Source organism: Onychomys torridus, chromosome 2 (assembly GCF_903995425.1).
Source record: "Onychomys torridus chromosome 2, mOncTor1.1, whole genome shotgun sequence".
Classification (NCBI taxonomy): Eukaryota; Metazoa; Chordata; class Mammalia; order Rodentia; family Cricetidae; genus Onychomys; species Onychomys torridus.
Window position 1 is genome coordinate 87,172,757 of NC_050444.1, and position 21,406 is coordinate 87,194,162.

Consider the following 21,406-nt stretch of genomic DNA (forward strand, 5'->3'; position numbering starts at 1 on the left):
CATAATAATAGTAATTTATTAATAATTAATAGTAACAACCATTTTATTGAATATCCACTGTATTACACATTCACACACACTATTGTTAAAACTCCTGAGAAGCTCTCAAGGTAGATAGCCTTAGCCTTATTGTGTTTTTATATATGAAAAACCTGGGGTTCTGCAGAAAAAAAATTAACCAAGGCTGTCTAGAAGAGACATGAATTTCATCCAGTTTTCTGATATCAAGATTGATAATGCATCTATTCATGCATAGAAAGGTCAAGGAAAGACTATAAAATTGTGAGTCATCACATGCCAACCCATTTGACTAAATGAATCAACAACAACAAAAAATTCTGTCTGAAACTCAGCTTTCCTATTTCAGAAAAGCCAGTGTCTTCTCATTCTTAGGCTTCTGCCATTTTTTTCTGAGAATTTTCTGAACATTCTTTTTAAAAGAAGTCCCTCCTTATCTCCCAGACTCCATCCAATCTTTCATTCACTGAACATGTTTGTTAATGTGCTGCAATGCACTTGTTTATTTATAGACTGTTTCATATGTTGCTTTTACTGTTTTTATTCTATTTGATAAAATTTAAGATCAAGGAGACCAAAAGATGTAGGTATCTTGTTTTCCTTGACTTGTGATCCATATTCATAAAACATAATGTGATAATGCAATATTGATATTGTTAATAGCTATTCATTAGTTATATTAGGTAATAAGATGAGAGATGATAACTAATGCATTCTCAGACAAAAAAGCTGGCCCTTGTGGTGTGAGTGAAGATGAGCCAGATCTGAGAGACCTGAGAGCAAAACTGGCCCAGCTCCTTGATGCAGGATGCATTGAGCAACCTAGCTGAGGCAGTGCTGTATAGCTCACCTGGGTAGTGACAATGAAGGAATGTTGGTGGGCTAACTGCCCAGCTACCACACACGTCCAGAACCGGAGCCATGAGTTGGCCCAGCCTAACATCCACCAAATCTATGAACTGTTGGAACATGTGAAGGGACCTAACCAACAGACCCAAAACAGCAAAATCTCTATGACACAGGGCAACAGCAGGATATACAAGAGGAGCACCAGTAAGAGCCCATTATCTGTGGTGTAACAGAAACCAGAGGCCTCAAGTCATATCAATGACTCATGACAATGAACACTTGCAAGTAAAGATGAATGGACTAAAGGAGAAAGTCAATGGGCTATACTACAACTTGCATGACTTGATCCTTCTCCATTTTTTGTTTTGTTTTGCATTTGTTTTGTTTTGTTTGGCATGTTTTCTCCCATTTTTAGTTTCTCTTTAAAGTTTGCTTTGTTTTTCGGGAAGTTTGCAATGGCAGAGGGCACATGCAAGGGGACATAGAGATAAGTGGGATGGAATGCATGATGGGAAATGCACAAAGAATCAATAAAAATTTCCAAGAACAAAAAATCTCTGCAGGAATCACAAGTTAACAGAAGGAAGATATTCCAATAAAACTTAACATTTCAGTTTCATTCACTAGAGCCCCTCACCCCTACCTCTCCTGTTAGTTCTCCCCTACCACTTCTTTCTGGGTTACATGGCTTCCCATCTCAATTATGTCTACTCGTAGACTCTAGTCCTCTGCCCATGAATCATTCTGTTCATATTAATCATATTCTAGTATGGCTACTCAGAAATGCTTGCTTTTGGTCTTGATGAAATTTGATATTACTGCTCAAATGGCAAAAGCTAACCCAGTCTCTTTTCACATTAACAACTTTAAATTATAAAGAAAAGTAGTATGATTGGCCCAGTGTCCAGCAAGTCTCTGAACCTGTTACACCTAACAAGGTAGGGTCATATATTACCCAGAGAAGTTATTTTCCTGCCCTAATCTATGACTGGCTGGGTTTGAAATGACAGGTCCATTACATATTTCAAATTCATATCTAAAATTTTAAGTTTTACATTTAAAATATATGAATGGACAAGTTATTATGGATAGTAATAGAGGAAGAGAGATTCTTCTTGGCAATATACAGAAAAGTAATTCAGGGTCTACATCTATTCTGGACCCAGAAATAGAAGTCCTTTTGTAAACTGGATAATGAGCTGAGAATCTAGCTGTCTTCCATTTATGGGACATTCAGCCTAGAGAAGGTCTCTTGCCTCCTGCTGCTGAGAAAATTGCAATATTGGATTTTTAAATAAACCATTGGCCAGAATATCTAAGAGCCTTTCTTGCAGACCTTGACAGGTTTATTTATTTTTTAATTAAAAATCTTAGCCTGGGGCAAACTGAAAACACCTTCACATTTGCAATCAGTGCTTGTGTTTCATATTTGAAATCCATGTTAAATGCTGGAACTTGGAGTGACCTGATCTTGGGACTTCATGCAGTATATTCTTGACTTTGTTGAAGTTGGGTGCTTTTGTTGGGTGCTGCCTTTCATCTTTGTTAAGGGCCATATAAGGTGCCCAGTTACCTCAATGTGTGAAGGTCACATTGTTACTTTGTCTTTCCTATTGAATGAATGAAATCAGCCAATCAACACACTTTACGTAAGTGAGAAAACACAAAGCACACAGAAAATCCATAACTGAATAGGCCTTCTTGCCAACCAATTCAAATCACAGGATAATATGAAGCATATACTACATGTGCACTCTTACTAATATTGAGCAAGGAAACTAAAAAATGTCAACACCTGCATGACATCATGAAAATATGTGTGAATAATGGGCCAAGCCCATATTCTCAAGCACAAGCATGGTTAGATTAAGAATATGAGTCCATACTGAAATAATAAGCACAAAGTAAAATTATGCTAGAACTTGTCACTAAAATGTTGAAATTTCATACCCATACTTTACAAACTATTAATAAGTAATGCTTTGTAGGCTTGGAATAATAATGATTATCTTCCACTGTAAGTAGATAAATAAAGTCTAATTCATGTATTTGTCTCATTTACTTACTTATAAATATTTTCCTGGTTTTACAAGGGTTAATACAGGATGCTGGAAGCTATTATTTGTTGTTTACTTCTCCAACAGAAACTCAGATTTCATATATAAGCTTAAGTCAGAATGACAGAAACAAAACAAAACATTACAGAACTTTCTCCCCTATGACATATATCTCATCAATGACATGTTTGAGATTTAGACTCCTAGTGGAAAAGATTATCTGAATTACAAAAGTTTTTAAAAAGATACTTGAATTCTCTCATCTGGTTCCATATCCATTCCTTCTTCTATTTTGCACGTAATCTCTTATTTGAAACATTCCATCTCAACATAAATCAGTGTGACCTGCTCAGGTCAAAACCTCAGGCTTAAATATGGGCACAAAGAGATGAATTAAACATCGTTCTGAGGCTTAGAAGGTCAAGTAACAAGATAGACAAAAGAACACTCATGATCTGATAAGAGCAAAGATTTGGGAGAAATTTTGAAAGAGCTAGAAAAGAGTTACTTCTTGGAAAACTTCTATGTCCAAAAGTAGTTTTCCACAAAATTTCTTTGCAAATTTCAAAGGACAGGTAATTCTTATTCTTTATAAACTGCTCTGGGAGTAAATAAGACATTGAACAACTAATTCATGACAAGAGAAATGTGAGAGTAACTTAAAGAGTTATCCATAATTCTGAGAAGAAATTAATATTAAAAGTTATATTTTAACATGGTTTACTATCAAACTAGGCATTTCTGTGTACAAATGATGCAAACCTCTTGATAAGAGTTAACCAATCAATTGAAGATGCTTCTGAAAAGTTGGTAGTAAAGAAAAGAGAAGCTAGTGTGTCTGAGAGAACAAATGTTTATGCCCCAGCTATTCACCAGCTGAGGGATTTTTCTGTCTTACATGAAGCCAGATACTTTTGTTTCTAGTGGTCCTTTCGCTCCAGTTCCAAAGAGAGCTAGCTCTACCAATGTTTCTGTTTCCATGGCATTGCTCTGCTGTGTCATTTCACCTGGTAAACCTTCCACCACATCAATAAGACTCACTCATCCTTCCCATGCTGCATTCATAGAGTTTTTTCCTTTAAAATGAAGAAAGTTATGCCCAAAGACCAACGTTCCAAAATAAGGAGATAAAATGATCCCTATTGGCAAAAGATGTATTTTGATGCACAGAACCTGCAAAAATGGATAACTATTAAATGAATAACAAAGCTGAACAAAGAGACTAGTTACAGGATAAATATCAAAAATGACTCATTGTAAAATGTGATTGTAAAATGTCTTATTGAAAACAGAAATAGGAAAATATAACACAGCTATGAACAGCTTTGAAAATATAAGAAAAATGTTGATGAAGATGACAAAAATTTGCAATGAAGTATAAAATATGATTGACAAAATGAGACGATGGAAAGAGTTACCATGCAGAAGGTGCAGTAATGTGCAGAGTTCAACCTCCCTAAATTAAAGTGCAGCATTATCATATTATGCCATCAAAACAAGATGGAATTGTTAGACTCTTGATAACACTCAAGTCGACTGAAAACAATGATAGTAAACTTGCTGCCATTTTTTAAAAGTAAGAATTATTCAAAATAGTTGCTCTCATATTTCATGGTAAAAGATGAATATTGTCCATTTTGTGACAGCACATCAAGGGGCAAATATACATTTAAAATGTCATCTTATTCCTCCTGGAAATTTAATAATTACTCTAATAGGATCTCAAGTATGAGGATGAAACATTATTTTCAACACATACTTTGGGGTTCTTTGTCAAATCTTTAAAAGTCTTGGTGGGTGAGAACTTCAAGCCCTGAGGAATGAAATGTAGATTCCAGGAGCAAAGGGAAAATGAAAATGACATCCAGTCGTGTGGAGGTCTAAAGGAACAGAGGCTACTTCTAAGTTTAGACAATGAAACCACACACACAATGAAAAGGTAGATGTTATTGTGAAGAAGTAAAAAACACATTTACTTGGACATCAAAAAAACTTTGAAACACTAAGAGAGACTGCAAACTTTTCGAATAAGTGTATCTAACAGTGTAACGACAGTGTTTAAAACATAAAGGATATCTGTGTGAAACACTCAGATTCTAATTTATAGCTAGCTGTAAAATGTCATGAGGCGGCAATTCAGAAAAGAGAAAATATAAATGCTAAATAAACATATGTTTTAGAGTAGCAACCTCACTAGCAATTAAACAAATGCAAATTAAAGCAAAGAGCTATTATCCTCACCTCTCAAATTAGCAAAACGGGATGGAAAAAATTCTACTCTAAATGGAGATCTGTGAGATCAGCATTCTGCTCTGCTGCTGTGATATAAATTTCTACATTGTTCGAAAAGGAAGTTTAACAATCCTATCTAGAGACAAAAACTGTAAAATATTTAAAAACAGTATTCTTATTTGTAAGATGTGAAAAAAATAAATTTGTGTTTTTTATATGCACATGTACTATTAACAGCATATTGAATTTTTTAAAAATTTCAAGTGTGTGTGTGTGTGTGTGTGTGTGTGTGTGTGTGTGTGTGTGTATAGGCTTATGTACATGTAAGTGCTGGTACTCACAGATGCCAGAAGTTTCCAATCATCCTAGACCTGAAGTTAGAGGAGTTTGTGATTTGACCAACATGTGTGCTGAGAAGCCAGTATGCACTGTTTGAGCCATGTCTCCAGCCCCCTAAGCATATTTGGAAACAATATTATAACAAATTAAAAGATTTGGGGCCTGGAGAGTTGAATCAGCAGATAAAACACTGGATGCTTTGGCACTGACTCAAATTCAGTTTTTAGCACCCATATGGCATCTTACAACCATCTGCAAGTCCAGATCTGGGGAACTTAATCTCTCTTCTGCTCTCACAGTTACCTGAATACATATTGTGTATGTACACATACTCTCAGGTATACACACACACACACACACACACACACACACACACACACACACACATATATATATATATATATATATATATATATATATATATATAATTAAAATAAAATAAATAAGTCAATTTTAAAAGATTTATTAAAGTTGTAGCATTTGCACAGGATGGAAACTGATGCCATTATTATAGATGAGACTTGGGAAGAAATCTTTAAATCTTTAATGTCTTTATTGAGACCCATTTTTCATAACATAAAACCCATGTAATGTAGCATAAAGTTTAATGAATTTGGGTAACTCTATGAAGTTCTATAATCACAACACAATGAAGTTTTATCATTATTGGTGAAATAAGTAAGGCCACTCCATGTGGTTAAAGGGAGGTTTATTTTGTGAGGTAACTTACAAATGAAGGGATAGGTTGCAGGGATTGGGAAAGGTATGCCGCAGTCCTGCAGTGTTCTCTGGAGAACTTTGCTCGGTCTACCTCCAGCGTCCAGGGTCCAGGAACCAAGAGAGGCCTCTCCTCTCAATCCTGGGTCTTCAGCTTCCTCCCTCAGCCCCGCCTTGTGGGCATGACCATTACTGAAGCCTCAATGGGGGTTAGAACTTCCAGGCCAAGGCTGGAATGGCTACCCACTACATATCATGTTTTTATTATCCCAAATATTTTCTCATTACATCTTGCAGTTAATCCCATTTTTACTCTGAACCCTAGAGGCCCACTAACCTCTTTCTTTTCTGTATGAATATGCTTTTTATGGACATTTCAAATAAATTAAAATGTGCAATATACAATCTCCAAAGATTTTTAATCTAACACTATCACCATCAATATTATATTTCAAAAGTCCACAACAGCCATTCATTTACATTACCATCTCAACTAAATTAACACAGGGATCTCTTTGAAAAATAAAGCATCATTGGTGTTTTTTAGAAAGAGAATTATGAAGGAGTTGCATGTTTCATACAACATCATTTCTTACTCATATATTTTTAGTATTTGTGTAAAAACTACAGATATGCACACATATATACACACGCATAAGGTGTGAGAGAGAAAGAGACATAGACAGAGAGGAAGAGGTAGAAGAAGAGCAATGGGAACAACCATCTCCCTAAAATGAAATAAATGCTTGATAAAGATTTTAAGGAGTGAGTGTACATTAGTCATTGATCTATTGCTGTGAAGAGACATCTTGGCAAGGCAACTCTTACTAGAATAAGGTTTAAACTGGGGGATTTCTTAAAGTTCCAGAGAACTAGTCCATTATTATCATAGAGGGAAGCATATCAGCACACTAGCAGACATGGGACAATGTCCTGAAAAAGTATCTGAGAGCTTTATATCCTAATCTTGAGGCAGGAGGTAAATAGATAGATAGATGAATGGATGGATGGACAGACGGACAGGTAGATAGGTAGGTAGGTAGATAGATGATAGTTAGATAGATAGATAGATAGATAGATAAAAATGAAAGGAAGAGAAAAGAAAGAAAGGAAGGAAGGAAGGAAGGAAGGAAGGAAGGAAGGAAGGAAGGAAGGAAGAGACAGCGTGAGAGGGAGAAAGAAAGAAGGAAGGAAGAAGAAAGAGAAAGGGAGCAAGAAAGAAAGAAGAAAGAAAGAAAGAAAGAAAGAAAGAAAGAAAGAAAGAAAGAAAGAAAGAAGGAAGGAAAGAAAGATAGACAGATGAAGTTTGGGTGAGAATTTTGAACCCCTAAGTCCATCCACAGTGACATACCTCCTTCAATAAGGCCATATCTCCTAATCCTCCTAAAAAGTTTTGTGAACTGGAGATCAAGCATTTAAACATATAAACCTGTGGAGAACCATTCTCATTCAAATCACCAAAGAGGATAAAGGACTTCCTGTGGCACAAAAGCAGAAGGAAAGAGAGTGGAAAGTCATCTTTACTCTCCACATGTGTACCATGCCTCTGAACACACACACACACACACACACACACACACACACACGCACACGCACACGCACACGCACACACAATCACACGTGCACACCCACATGCACACAATAAATAACATGATAATAATAGAGTGGTATTTTTCTAAAAGAAAAAAAAAACTGATGATCAGTCTCAGAAAAAAATCGCATTAAGCATCCCATTGCATATTGTTTTCTCACCCTTCCAACCATCAATCCATGGGCACTCTTCTGGTCTGAAGTTTACCAATTTCTGTGATCTGTGATTCCAAGCTGTTTCTTTTTCTTTTCTTTCTTTCTTTCTTTCTTTTTTTTTTTTTTTTTTTTTTTTTTTTTTTTTTTTTTTTTGGTTTTTCGAGGCAGAGTTTCTCTGTGTAGCTTTGCGCCTTTCCTGGAACTCGCGTTGGAGACCAGGCTGGCTTCAAACTCACAGAGATCTGCCTGCCTCTGCCTCCCAAGTGCTGGGATTAACGGCGTGCACCACCACCACCCGGCTCAAGCCATTTCAATATAGGTAGAAAGAGAATCATAACCTGTAGGGCTCAGGTAAACATGGAGAGACTGGTTCTTAGAAGGACCCCTAACTTCATGCTGACAATGCACACACGATCTCAGGATATTTTGCTTCTGTCTTTTTGAAGTCTTCCTATTTATGACAAGGCAGTTTTACATAGAAGTTAACTGTGAACACCAGCATCCTGGCTAGACACTGACTTAATTCACTAGGAGCCATATAAGTCTCTTAAACATGTGAGGGATTGTGGTGAATTCATAGAGGACATAGAAATGGACAGATAACACATTCCTATTTCAGTATATTTATGATCTCAACTATTGGGTCTCAAACTTGAATGTCCCTGTCATCCCCAGGGGACCGTTAAAAATACTGAGACTCATAGTACACCTAGTGAAATACTAATTTAATTGGTCTGGGGTATGGTTTGAGCATCATGAGTTTTAAAGCTCTCTCGGTGATTCTAATGGGCAGTCATGTTTGGAAACTACTGCCTAAAAAGAGCAAAAGATGAAATGTTTAATCATAAAACAGCCCTGATGATATCATTTTACTGGGTCATATCCTTAATAGCTTCCCTATTGTCTATTTGAGTAAATTCAAACTATTATTTGGCATTCAAGGCTTTATAAAAATTTAACCCTTATTGAACTTTATTCACTAGGGTCCTCCAACAGAAGGTCTAGTGCCTGAGTGCCTTTTACTCCATTCTAAAAATTAAAAAAAAAAGTTAGGTTTACTTCAGCCAATTCTACTTATAAGTAATTGTCACTGTCTACCTGAAATATGTTCTGAAAGAACCTGAGGCCCTTATAATTCTCAGTAGGAAAAAATGTTATGATTGATCTATTGGCAATGTCTACCATGGTTGGGACATTCCAGGAAAAGGTTGGTTTGTGTATTATGTATTTGGCAAGCTGGCATTATTCCTTTGTTCCTAGCATCTCCTGGTTTAAGCATGTTCTTCAGAATGTACTGCAAAGCAGAGCATGGGAATTTCTCCTCAGTGAAGCCCTTCATGTCTTCCTTATTCTTCATTTCTTGTCTCATAAAATTCAGTTCACCCCCCAAATCTCCATTTGCACTCTAGTACCACCTTTTCAACACAGAATCAGTATTTGCTTTTGTGTACATCTCAGATACTTTTAAACTATAGTATTTAAGCTCTATTTCATGTTAGATTTAGCTGTAAGTTTAATCAAATCACACTTCTAAGTCAGTAATGTTGAAGACTAGAGAACTGTATATCTACAAATTACCCAGAGAACATTACCACATTTCAATGGTCATAGTGCTTTTATAATACCCTAGAAGGCTTGTTATATATTCTTTATGTATTCCTTTTAGCAATAACCCAAACATAGTAAGTGCTTATTTTTTCATAGAATTAAAGCATAGCAATTCAAGACAGATATGATAAGTGAGAAATAATATGTACAGATACAGGATGGAAGAAGTCGTGCTGCTTTGGAGTGATAAAATATATATTAGATGACAGATTATATTTTAGACAGAAGAGATATAAAGATGACTCCCGGCTCAGTGTCTAGAGCGGGGGTCACAGAGAAGAGGAGGAAGAATTTTAGAAAGATGCTGGGTGGGTAGCCTAGAGACACACAGCTATTGCCTTTCTCTGACTTAGGTGAGCAGGTCTTGAATTTACAGGGAAAAGAGCTTGAAAGTGTAATGAAGGGTGGATGGAAAGAAATGGATACAAACAGAAGGAGAAGTGTCAATGGAAGGAGATTCCACAAGGTTTTTAGTGGGTATCTTTAGAAATGTCTCCATATTGGCTTTACTGGAAGCTACCTGATGACTTATGGGGTAGGTAGGTGAACTGTTTTAAGATGAATGAGATGACTCTCTTAGAAAATTTGCACAGCTCTCACCAACCAGCTGGGTTTTAAAAGCCATTTCAGCAATTGTTTGGAGCTGTCAAATGCCTCTCTGGTAGATGGATAGTTTGCTGTGGCATTTGCCCAGACTCTTGGCCAATCAACATGTAAATTCCTGGTAAATTTAATACATAAACCAACTTGTCTTCCTCAAGCCATTTTGAAAGTCATGAAAAGTACTTTTACATTTCCTCATGACTGTCATATTAGAGACACAGTTCAGCCAGGGTTAAGTATTTATTTGGCCTCAAAACTCATTGCAGGACCGGTAGAGGTGACAAGGTGAAGAGTGTTAGGAGTTTCTGGTCTTATCATCCATGAGCAATAGAGGGAGCGAGAAAGTTTGCTTTCCTGGGCACCTTTTTACAGGAAAGGTTATCACTGAATATGAAGTCACATGCTGTCTGTGAGTACAAGTTACATTGCTAGCTGAATATGTGATTAAAAAGTCACAATCTCCCTACATGTTGCTCATAACCTGTCACTTTTTTTAGAACCCACACTGCCTATTTGTGTGATTCTGTGTGTGCACACATGATTCTGTGCATGCATGTTCCAACCTATCTTTTCCAGAAAGAAACATAAATCTTAACACTGAAAAGAAAGATTTACAGCCTAGCCAAATGGCTCCAGGCATTAGAGGAAAATATGGTTTAGAAACATGCCCTAATTTTTCACAGTAAAGAAAAAAATCTATAATGGGAAATGCATGTAGACAAGAAGTAAAAAAGCTTTGAACTCAGGAATGTCTAAATGGGGTTTTCCTGTTGAGTCATTTATCCCATGGCCATTACATTACAAGTGCCTTACTCTTACCTCATCTTAGTTAATAAAACACTTTGACATCCATGATGACATTTAATCCCTTTAACTGTGTGTTGGTGATGACAGACAGACCCAGGCAGTGAAGCTTTGCCAGAACCAAGTAGTAAAGTTGGAAGGATGACTTGGATCCAGGTAAGGAGTCACCATTGTGCTGTCAGATACTTTTTCTAATAATTCTCTTAAACTTCATATTTCCATGTATTATTTTACTGGCTCTCCTCTATTAAGTTTTCCAGAACAACTTTTTCAAAACATGGTTTCATAACAAAACCATGAACTTGGCAGCTGAAAACAAAAATTTGACTTATTTTGTAGCAATACTCCCTGACCTCTGGCCCTTAGTTGTCTTTCCACTATCTCTTCCTCTATGTTCCTACAGCCGTGTAGGTGACAGATAGAGATGTCTCAGTTAAGAATGAGTAATCTATAGTCACTTTTTCCCTGAACTTTATCCTGCTATGAGTCTCTGTATTAATTGCCATTTACACACGAAAAAGTTTATAATTAGGAGTGAAAAGCACAAATGTGTGTATATATAGAGAGATAGATGATAGATAGATAGATAGATAGATAGATAGATAGATAGACAGACAGATGATAGATAGATAGATAGATAGATAGACAGATAGATAAAAAGTGTTTAGTATTTAGAAGGCAGTTTGATACTATATTCCTTTAATAAAACCATGGTAGTAGGGCCTATGACCTTTCAGCTATGGTTTCTTGGCCAGGTTATCAATACCAGATATGGGTTTCCTCTTATGAAACAGGTCTTAAGTTCAATTAGAAAGCTGTTAGTTTCCTCATAATATCAATAGCACTATAATAACAGTGAACATGTCTTGCAAACCTAGTCTTTATTGTAGCATGCAGGTTTCACAGCTGCATAACACTATTGATTATCATATAACTAGACATCTTATGAGTGTTAAGATATTGATATCATTAAACAGCTAGTCATCTGCCCACATGTTCCCTAATCTTCCTAGCTTCTAATGAGTTCAGCGAGTAAGCAGCAGGACCTTTCAGTCCATTGCTTTGAATTTCTTGAGGCTATGCTGGTACCACAGCTATGACTGTTAGGCTGTTACCATACCTATTGCTTTCTTAGTACTAGTAACTATTCATTTCCTTGTGCCACATGGCCTGAGTTGACAACAGCTGCTTTTGGTTGATATCCACAGCACACTTTGGTTTCTATTCGCTTTCTAACTACATCTTCATTTCTAGTCTGTTCAGTAGACAAACTTCAACTCTTTCTAATGTGGAGCATGTGTTGCTTGCCAGGACCCTCTCTCACTGAGGGATGAAAGAAATAATTTTCCGCATCCAAGTATCATCCTGCCACCACTGGTGGCTTACAGTGGAATGACATTCATAGTACCAGAATAAGGAAAGAAAAAGTTAGGAGTAACCAAAAACTTTTATTTTTCCCTGTTCCAAATAGAAAGCCAGGTCTACACTCACAGTACTAGGTATCAATATCCTAACTTCACTTGATGAAAGTGTCCTACCCTTAGAAAGCAGGGAGAAAGCATTTCTGCTCACACAAAGTGGCTCAATTAGCAATGGAGGGGGATGGGTTATTTTACATCTGTTGGATTGAAAATTTAGAAACAGAGCATTTTTTATTTTTCCTCTTCTCTGGTTTTGTAGGTCTTCTCTCTTTCTTCTTCCTTTTTCTATAGAGATATTGATACCACACAGGTTCTGTTCTTTGTTCTTTTATCAGTTCATTTTTTATTTGGTGTTTTCAGAAGTTACCTGTTGACATAATTTGATTTGATGTTTTCTCTGAGACTTAACTTTCATTGTTATGGACCTTCACTGCATATATGTGCACTATGTGTGTACTGAGAAGAGAAGAAACCAAAGCTAAGATACAACTTCCAGGTTGGAAATGTCAAACCATCTGCTCCTCGCTTCCTTCCAGTTGATGGTGAGAGCACATAGCAAACATTACACTAAATTTCATAACTTGATGCAAATCTATAGAAAGCCACCTTTCTACATAAGCAGGGATTAATGCTTAAGCTCATGAGTGCCTGATACTTCCAACAAGATCTAAGCCAAGAGAATATTTTCTATATGATTGAAACATATATTTTACATATTTTCTATCTCATTTAACTTGATTGTTAAAATATTACATGTGCCATATATTAGAACACATTAAACTTCATTGAATTATTAAAATTAAAATGATGGCAAATCATGTGCTAAATATTGTGAGGCATTATAATGGTTGACAAATTATGGGCCACAGGCCAAGTTCATCTTACCATGTGTTTTTTTTTCCAAATAAAGTTTTATTGGAACACACACACACACACACACACACACACACACAACTCAGAAACAGTCATGGGCTCTGTTATTATGGCTCCATTTCCATTCAACTCTGCATTTGGCTATGTGATACATAATTAGTGCCAGCTGCCTTACTGTGCACTTAGGTTCTTCCTATCTCTCCAGGATCACTCTTTATCATATCCTCTGTACTACCTGCTTCTCTAAAAGAAGGTTGTCATGGAAGGCTTCCGTCCCTGGTATTATGACCTCCCAAACTTTTGTATCTAGCTCATGAGAGTGGTCATACCTTCCCGGATTTAGCACTTCAGGTAAAATGTCACTTGATATGTAGATTGTCCTGGCCAACTTAAAAAGTACTTTACTCTAACACACTCTGCTTTTCTTTATAATATAAAATATTATTTCTTATTCATTTCTTTATTTCCTAGCTTTTCTAAACAGAATATACATTTAAAATATCTCAGGTCTCTACAAATTGTGCCTGGAAGGCATAGTTGTTATATTAACTTTTAATGTAACCATTTTAGCTAATATTTATTCAAAATTTATTATGAACTAAATTCTACTTTAACTGTCTTATGCTCCTGCACTCATTTTCCTTCTCTACAGCAATGCAATCAACATGGTACAATCATAACCACCATTTCATAGCTGAGGAAGTAGAGAGTTCCCAGAAATATGTGTATGAGTAGCCCAAGATACAGAAAATACATCTGGTAAATAGAGGGGGGTTTGGAAGAATGATCGTTAGATATGGCTTGTATCTCAGTGACCTTTCTGTGTCACCCACACAAAGAAGTGATTTGGCCTTTTCATGCATGTTTTTCTGTATGTCACTCTTCCTGTCAAACTTACAAGCAAATCAAATGTGACTGATATCATAATTTTTGGTCTGAATCCTGAAAAAAAGTATTCCCTTTCTTATCATATCATTTCATATGATTTGGCTATTTTTTAATGAGCAGGAGTTATTTCTCACCTAATTGCTAATTCTTTAAGACAGGAACATTCACAGTACATATTATAAATCATTTTTTAGACACCTAAGTGGCATAGATTAAATCCTATGTCATGTACCTATGTCCAAAGTTTAGACCATTTTGTCCAAACAATAATAATAATAATAATAGGAAAGTCAAACACTTTGACATTTTGTTATCTACAATGTAAGGGGCCCAAGTTTTCAATTACACATCTGGAAATGTATGTGGCTGAGTTGGATCTCAGTGTCTATACTGAAACCAGGAGGTTGTATAAAATGCATTCAGAGAAATAGCTATTGTGGAACCACTAGAAGAGAAACTGCACGGTAGGTAACAGAAAGGAATTTAAAAATATATATATTAAGTGCTTTTAAGAAATAAGAAAGTCATTTAACTCATATGGAGATCCTGGCTCATTGTAGCATGCCCCCCCTCATCTGACTTTTCTCAGCAAAGGCCCTAGAATAAGAACCCAAACACATCTTAGTATTTGCTTCACTTAGATCTGCTGTTCAGATGAGGTCAATCTGAAGTAGTCATTTATTTCAAAGAGTTTTCATAGAGGAAATACAATGTGTTAGTGATTAATAAAGAACGTATTTTCCATCAAGCAACTGTTAGTTCTAAGGAGGTAATAATTCAGAGACAGTAGGAATGAGAAATGAAGCTATTGAACAGGAAAGGGAAGGGGCTGATGGTTGGCTCAGTCTTTGTCACAGAAAGTTCAGTAGTTCATCAAGACAGTGAGAGGTAAGTAACAAGGTCATATGACACACCCTCAGAAGGCATGGAGCTTGAAGTGGTACTGGAAAAAAAAAAGGGTTGATGCAATAAAATGAACATTTACTCTGAGATGTTCATGTTTTATCCATTTAAAAACAATAAGAATAATCCTAATAACAATGATGAACAGACCATGTTACTGAAATGCTTGCAAGAAAAACAGGTCTACTTGTGAACATGTGGCAATTCAGTCTTAGAAATGATAATTCTCCATCACTGAATATAGTTACTTATTTGATATCAGGAGGATATAATGACTGTGCTTCTGCAGATCAGACCACGTGCTTTATTCTCTGCAGGCCAGTTTAAAATCTTCATCTATCACAGCTGTTCATACTCTTCTCCATCACTTTCTCATCTTTCAGTAGAAGTGTCTTTGTCATCAAATATCTCAATTAATTATTTGGAATATTCTCTATTTTTCCTTTGATCCTCAGATAAACTTTACTAGGGTGCACAATATTTTGGGGGACACAATACATCACCACAAAGAGTCAAAATAAAACCAAATAATTATGAGATTAGATGTAATAGAATAGTCCATTTCTGGTTTTTCTAATGTTCCCTATCAGGTAGCTCTTTTGAAATGATACAGAGATTTTTTTTTCATTTTCTTTTAAAAAGCATGCTTGGGTTTAGAGAAGAAGAGAGCTATGCTCCAACTCTAAAGCCAGCTTTAATTTTTAATTGAATCGGGACTACATAAAGACCATTTGTGTTATGTGTTTGTAGAGAAAAGCAGAAACAAACATTTGGGAAGACTTATGAAATTCTATCCTGTTAAATAAGTGATATACCAATAGGCTAATTTACACTTTATCTTGTGAATTTTTTTCTGGATGATTTGTTGCTTTTCTTCAGATATCTCACTTGTCCAGTGTTCTCCCTTTTCCTTAGCCTTCATTCTCCTGAAAGACAGAAACAAAAATCATTTCCCAACCCTAACTTTGGGGAGGTTCCCTTTTGGCAAGTTATGTCTGATTAAATGAAAAGCATTTGTTAGTGATGTAAGTTAATTTAAATTGAATGGTCATGGTCATGCTGTTTGATGAACTACCACCTCTTCTAATTAAGAGATCTCTCTTGTTGAAATTGAATCTCTATCAATTTTGAAGGTATCCATAGCTTTTCTTCTCCTGTTGAAATAAAAGCAATAAAAGCAAAACCTTGTCCTCAATGTAACTGATATCCTGGTTTCCATTATGAGGTCAGTGCATCGTAAAAGAATACAGGCTTATGTAATTCTGTATTTTTTTCCTGTTATCCAATGTCTCTCCTCAGCTGTTGTTCTTTTATCATTAGCATTGAGAAAATTCAAAGTTAATAGAGCATTATGTAATGTATTTCTGGGTTTTTTTCATACCCCCTTCTGTTTATTTACCATATTATTTAGAATTCAATTTGATATTTCTATTACTGCTTGGCCTGTAGAATTGTGTGGTATACATGTAATATGCTTTATATTGTAATAAGCAAAAAAAATGTTTCATTTTACTAGAGACATATGCTGGAAGATTGTCAGTTTTAATTTGAACAGGTGTACCCATGATGGCCATAACTTCTAATAAACGTATGATTACAGAATCAGCCTTTTTGGAACCCAGAGCACTTGCCCATTGAAACCCTGAATAGGTATCAATGGTGTGGTGTACATAATTCAATTTTCCAAATTCTACAAAATGAAACACATCCATCTGCCAGATTTCTTTTTTCATTTTTCTTCATTAAGAAAATTTCTATTCACTCTACACACCACCCACAGATTCCCCCCCTCTTCCCTCCTCCCACCCTCCAGCACTCCCTCCAAAGCCACCCCACATCCCCATACTCCCCAAGTCAAGGTCTCCCATGGGGAGTCAGCAGAGCCATCTGCCAGATTTCATTCCTATGAGTACCCTTTGGATTACATCTTGCTGGTAGTGGAGCTTGATTGTAAAAAGAAGAAGTAGGATATTTCCTTATAATTTCCTTGGCTTGTTACCAGGCTATGGAAAAATCCTTTATTAGATCCTTATTATTGACATAATGATTTTTTTGTAAAATTATGATGCCTCCAGCATATTTCTTATCAATAATATATCAATCACATCAATACCTTGTACTAGAAGTCCTAGCAGACCCATATGGGATGGATGTGAGTTATATATAAGGGATAATTTCTATTCCTGAGTATATTTCATAACTGAATAAATAATGAAGTTAATTCTGACTCATCAGGAATAAATTCCACAGTTTCAATATATAAGACCACTCTTTTAGCATACTGAGCGTCAGTAACTATGTTGAGAGGTTCCAAAAAATCATAATACCATCAGAATAGTATTTATTTCCAATTTTTGAATCAAATTATAAGGACCTTGAGCCACTTTACTTAAATTTTCTGATTTGTAACCTGCCTTTTCTTGTTTATTTGCTTATGTATAAAATGTATGGGTTTCAGATATTGGCATTTCCCATACAATATGAGGTAGAATCCAGTTAGCTCTCTTTGTAAGTTTAATTATATAGCTGATGGGATATTTGTTGTTAATCTCCCCACCAAAAATTACTGCAAGGCTCTTTGCCAAGGTTCACTTTCTGCCCATAATTTGTCAATTTCATCATTAGTTAAAGGTATTACAATTTTTGCTGGGTCTATTCCTGCTAATTGACAAAGTCTCAATTTTCCTTTTAAAATCAACTCAGAGAGCTTGTCCACATAAGTTTTTAATTTTTAACTTGGTTTATTTGGTAGAAATATCAATTCCAATATAATATCTTCCTTCTGCATTAAAATTGTTGTAAGAGAATGCTTAGAGGGTAAAATAACCAAAATGCAATCAAGCTTTGGATCCACACAATCCATGTGTGCATCCTGTATTTTCTTTTCCACCAAGGCCAATTCGCTCTCAGCTTCAGCTGATAATTCTCTTGGACTATTGAAATCCTTGTCACACTCTAAGGTTTCAGACAAATTACTCATTTCATCATTTTTCACCCCAACATCAGTCTATAGATGGAAAATGTCTCTGAATAATCTTTGAAAGTCATTAAATGTCTATAATTAATCTCTCCTAATTTGCACATTTGGGGGTCTAATTCTTTGTAGACCTAGTTTATATACTAAATAATTAAAAGAATCTCCTCTTTGTATCTTTTTAGGAGCAGTTTGTAATCTCTAACAAAGCAAAATTTTCTTTACTTCTTTAAACATTCTTCCTAAGCATTTGAATCAGCTAGTAAAATATCATCCATATAATGATAAATTATAGATTTAGGAAATTGTTTACATATATCTTCCAATGACTATCATACAAGGTATTGCCACATGTTTAGGCTATTTAATATCCCCTGTGGAAGAACCTTCCATTGATAACTCTTGTTTGGAAATTATAAGTAGGTACCATGGAAGGAAAATTTTCTCTGTCTTTTTCTTGTAAGCATATTGAGAAGAAGCAGTTTTTTAAATCACTAACTATAAAAGTCCATCCTTTAGGTAACAGTGTAGGCAAAGGAATTCCAGAGTGTAGAAAGCCCATCAGCTAAATTACCTCTTTAATTGCTCTTAGATCTGTTACTGTTCTCCACTTACCAGATTTCTTTTTAATAACAATACAGGAGAATTCCAAGTGTTGGTTGATTCTTCAATATGCTGATCATTTAACTGCTCTTGTACTAGCTGTTCTAAGGCCTGTAGGTTCTCTATTGTTAAAGGCAATTGCTGAACTAATACAGGCTTGTCTGTTAACAATTTTAAAGGTAGGGCTGTTTGTGTCTTTGAAAGATCAGCAGCTGTTGTGCCCTCTTATTGTACAATCTGAATTTTTGGTGACTGTTCTTTATAATAACATCTAATATTTTTCTCAGAAACATATGTTAGTTTATTGTTTGTTTCTGAGATTGAATGAATGTTAATCTGGGTATTACATTGTTGTAATAAATCACATCCCCAAGGATTCATAGCTATATTAGCCCCAAATGGCTCTAATTTTCCTCTCTGTACTTCTAACCCTATACATTCAACCTATCTTGCACCCTGTTTCACTTGAGATAATGTTCCAGTCCATAACAGCTGAACATTTACCTCCTGAAGAGGCCAATTTGGATGCCAAGATTCTGGTGCAATCATTGTTACATCCACACTTGTGTCTACAAAACTTTAAGTGAGAACATTATTAATTCATATTTTTAATTTTGGTATTTGTTCATTTATAGAAGTTTGCCAAACAATTTGCTTTATGGTTTCTCCTGAATTTTTCGTTCTCTGTGGATAGCTGTCCTATTACCCTGAGCAGTATGGTTTTTTATAATAGGGATTAGGTTTTTTAATTGCTTTGAGAAGGGGTTTCTTCTATGATGGCAGGAAAGGGCTGAACTAAATTTGCCACAGGTTCCAGCGAAAGGTCCCTCAGGGAGATACCTAATGGCAAAGGCAAAGGATTACCTTGTCTATTCTTTTTTGATCTATATTTGTTAGTCTAATGTTTGCCTTTACTACACCTTCTGCATAATCCAGAAAGGAGGGATGTTCTGTTGCCATTGTTTCTTGAGAAAACTTTGTTTCTAGAAACACCCTCTTTATAGTTCCTTTTTAGGCAACCTTGCTTACCAAAATTAAAGCATCTAAAACACCTATAACCCAATCTTTCCAGTCTTGGGGGGGGCGGTAATGATATTACAAGTTGACTATGAGTTTAACATCTATTTTACAAATGAAGAATGCATATCATATGAGAGTATAGCTTCCTTGGATCTCCTCAAATCTAACGTTTGCACAGAATCCAATCAGCTAATACACAGCCTTGAGCATTTGGCAATTTCTGTAAGGTTACTTGCTAGATTAAGTTTGGCTGTTTGAAAACCCCAAGCTATTTTTCTGTAACAGTAAAATGTAATGCTGATAAAGGTGAACTTTTAAATTCTTCTGTCTGTGTCTGAATAGCTCTATGATCTATTTTAACAAGGTTTTCTAAAACTATTATCTTGGTACTCATATTAGTCAACCTTTTAAATTATAAAACAAAAATGATCCAACAAATAATATTCATAACTGATGTTATATAAATCCCACCAACATTAATTATCCTCTCATTTAATTGTTCCATTTTCAGACTGCTTAATGTGTTATGAAACAGAGACAAAATTCCCTGCATTGTAAAAATGTTTCCCACATTTTTAATGTGGGAAAACTTTCCTTTAACTATTTTCTTCCTTTAAGATATCTTGATTACATCACCAAGTCTGCCAACAGCATAGAACAGTAGAAACCTAAGGGAGTTCAAGGCAGCTACCTAGTGTGGTAGCAATCCAAAATGGGAATCCAGAGAAAACCCACCACCCACCAGGAGAGAAGAATCCAAAGAGACTCTGACCCATGGGGAATGGAGATACTCCAGCCCTGTGCAGCTCAGTGGCTTTTTAAAAAAATTCATGCCACAAACATTGGGTCACTAGATATAATATGAATTGTGAAATGGTCTTTTTAATACAAAAAACCAGAGCCAGATACTTTCTGTATACTCAAGCCAATATACCTTGCCATCTTACTTCCTCTTTCCACCTAGCTACATCACTTCCTCTTTCTATTTGGCTCTATCACTTCCTTTCTGTCTATACAGACCTCCAGACCTCTATGGTAAACTAGTACTGGGAATAGAGGCATGTGCAACCACACCTGGCTCTGTTCCCAGTGTGGCCTTGAGCTCACAGATATTTGGATTAATCTCTGTCTCCAAAATGCTAGGATTGAAGGTGTATGCTTCCACTGCCTAACTGCTATGTTTAATGTGATGGTTGGCTTTTTCCTCTGATCCCCAGGCAAAATTTATTTGTTAGAGCACAAATAAACTATCACCACATATGACCATGCACAAAACTCAAGTCCAAGTGGATCAAAGTCTTCAACATAAATCCAGCTACACTGAACTTGATAGAGGAGAAAGTAGAAAGTATCCTTGAATAGATTGGAACAGGAGACCACTTTCTAAATATAACACCAGTAACACAGACACTGAGATCAACAATTAATAAATGGGAACTCCTGAAACTGAGAAGCTTCTGTAAGTCAAAGGACATGGTCAATAAGACAAAATGACAGCCTACAGAATTGGAAAAGATCTTCACCTATCTCACATCTGACAGAGTGCTGATCTCCAAAATTTATAAAGAACTCAAGAAACTAGACATCAAAATACTAAACAGCCCAATTAAAAATGGGTTACAGAGCTAAACAGAGAAGTCTCAACATAAGAATCTCAAATAGCTGAAAGACATTTAAGGAATTGCTCAACATTCTTAATCATCATGGAAATGCAAATCAAAACAACTTTAAGATAGCATCTTATACAAGTC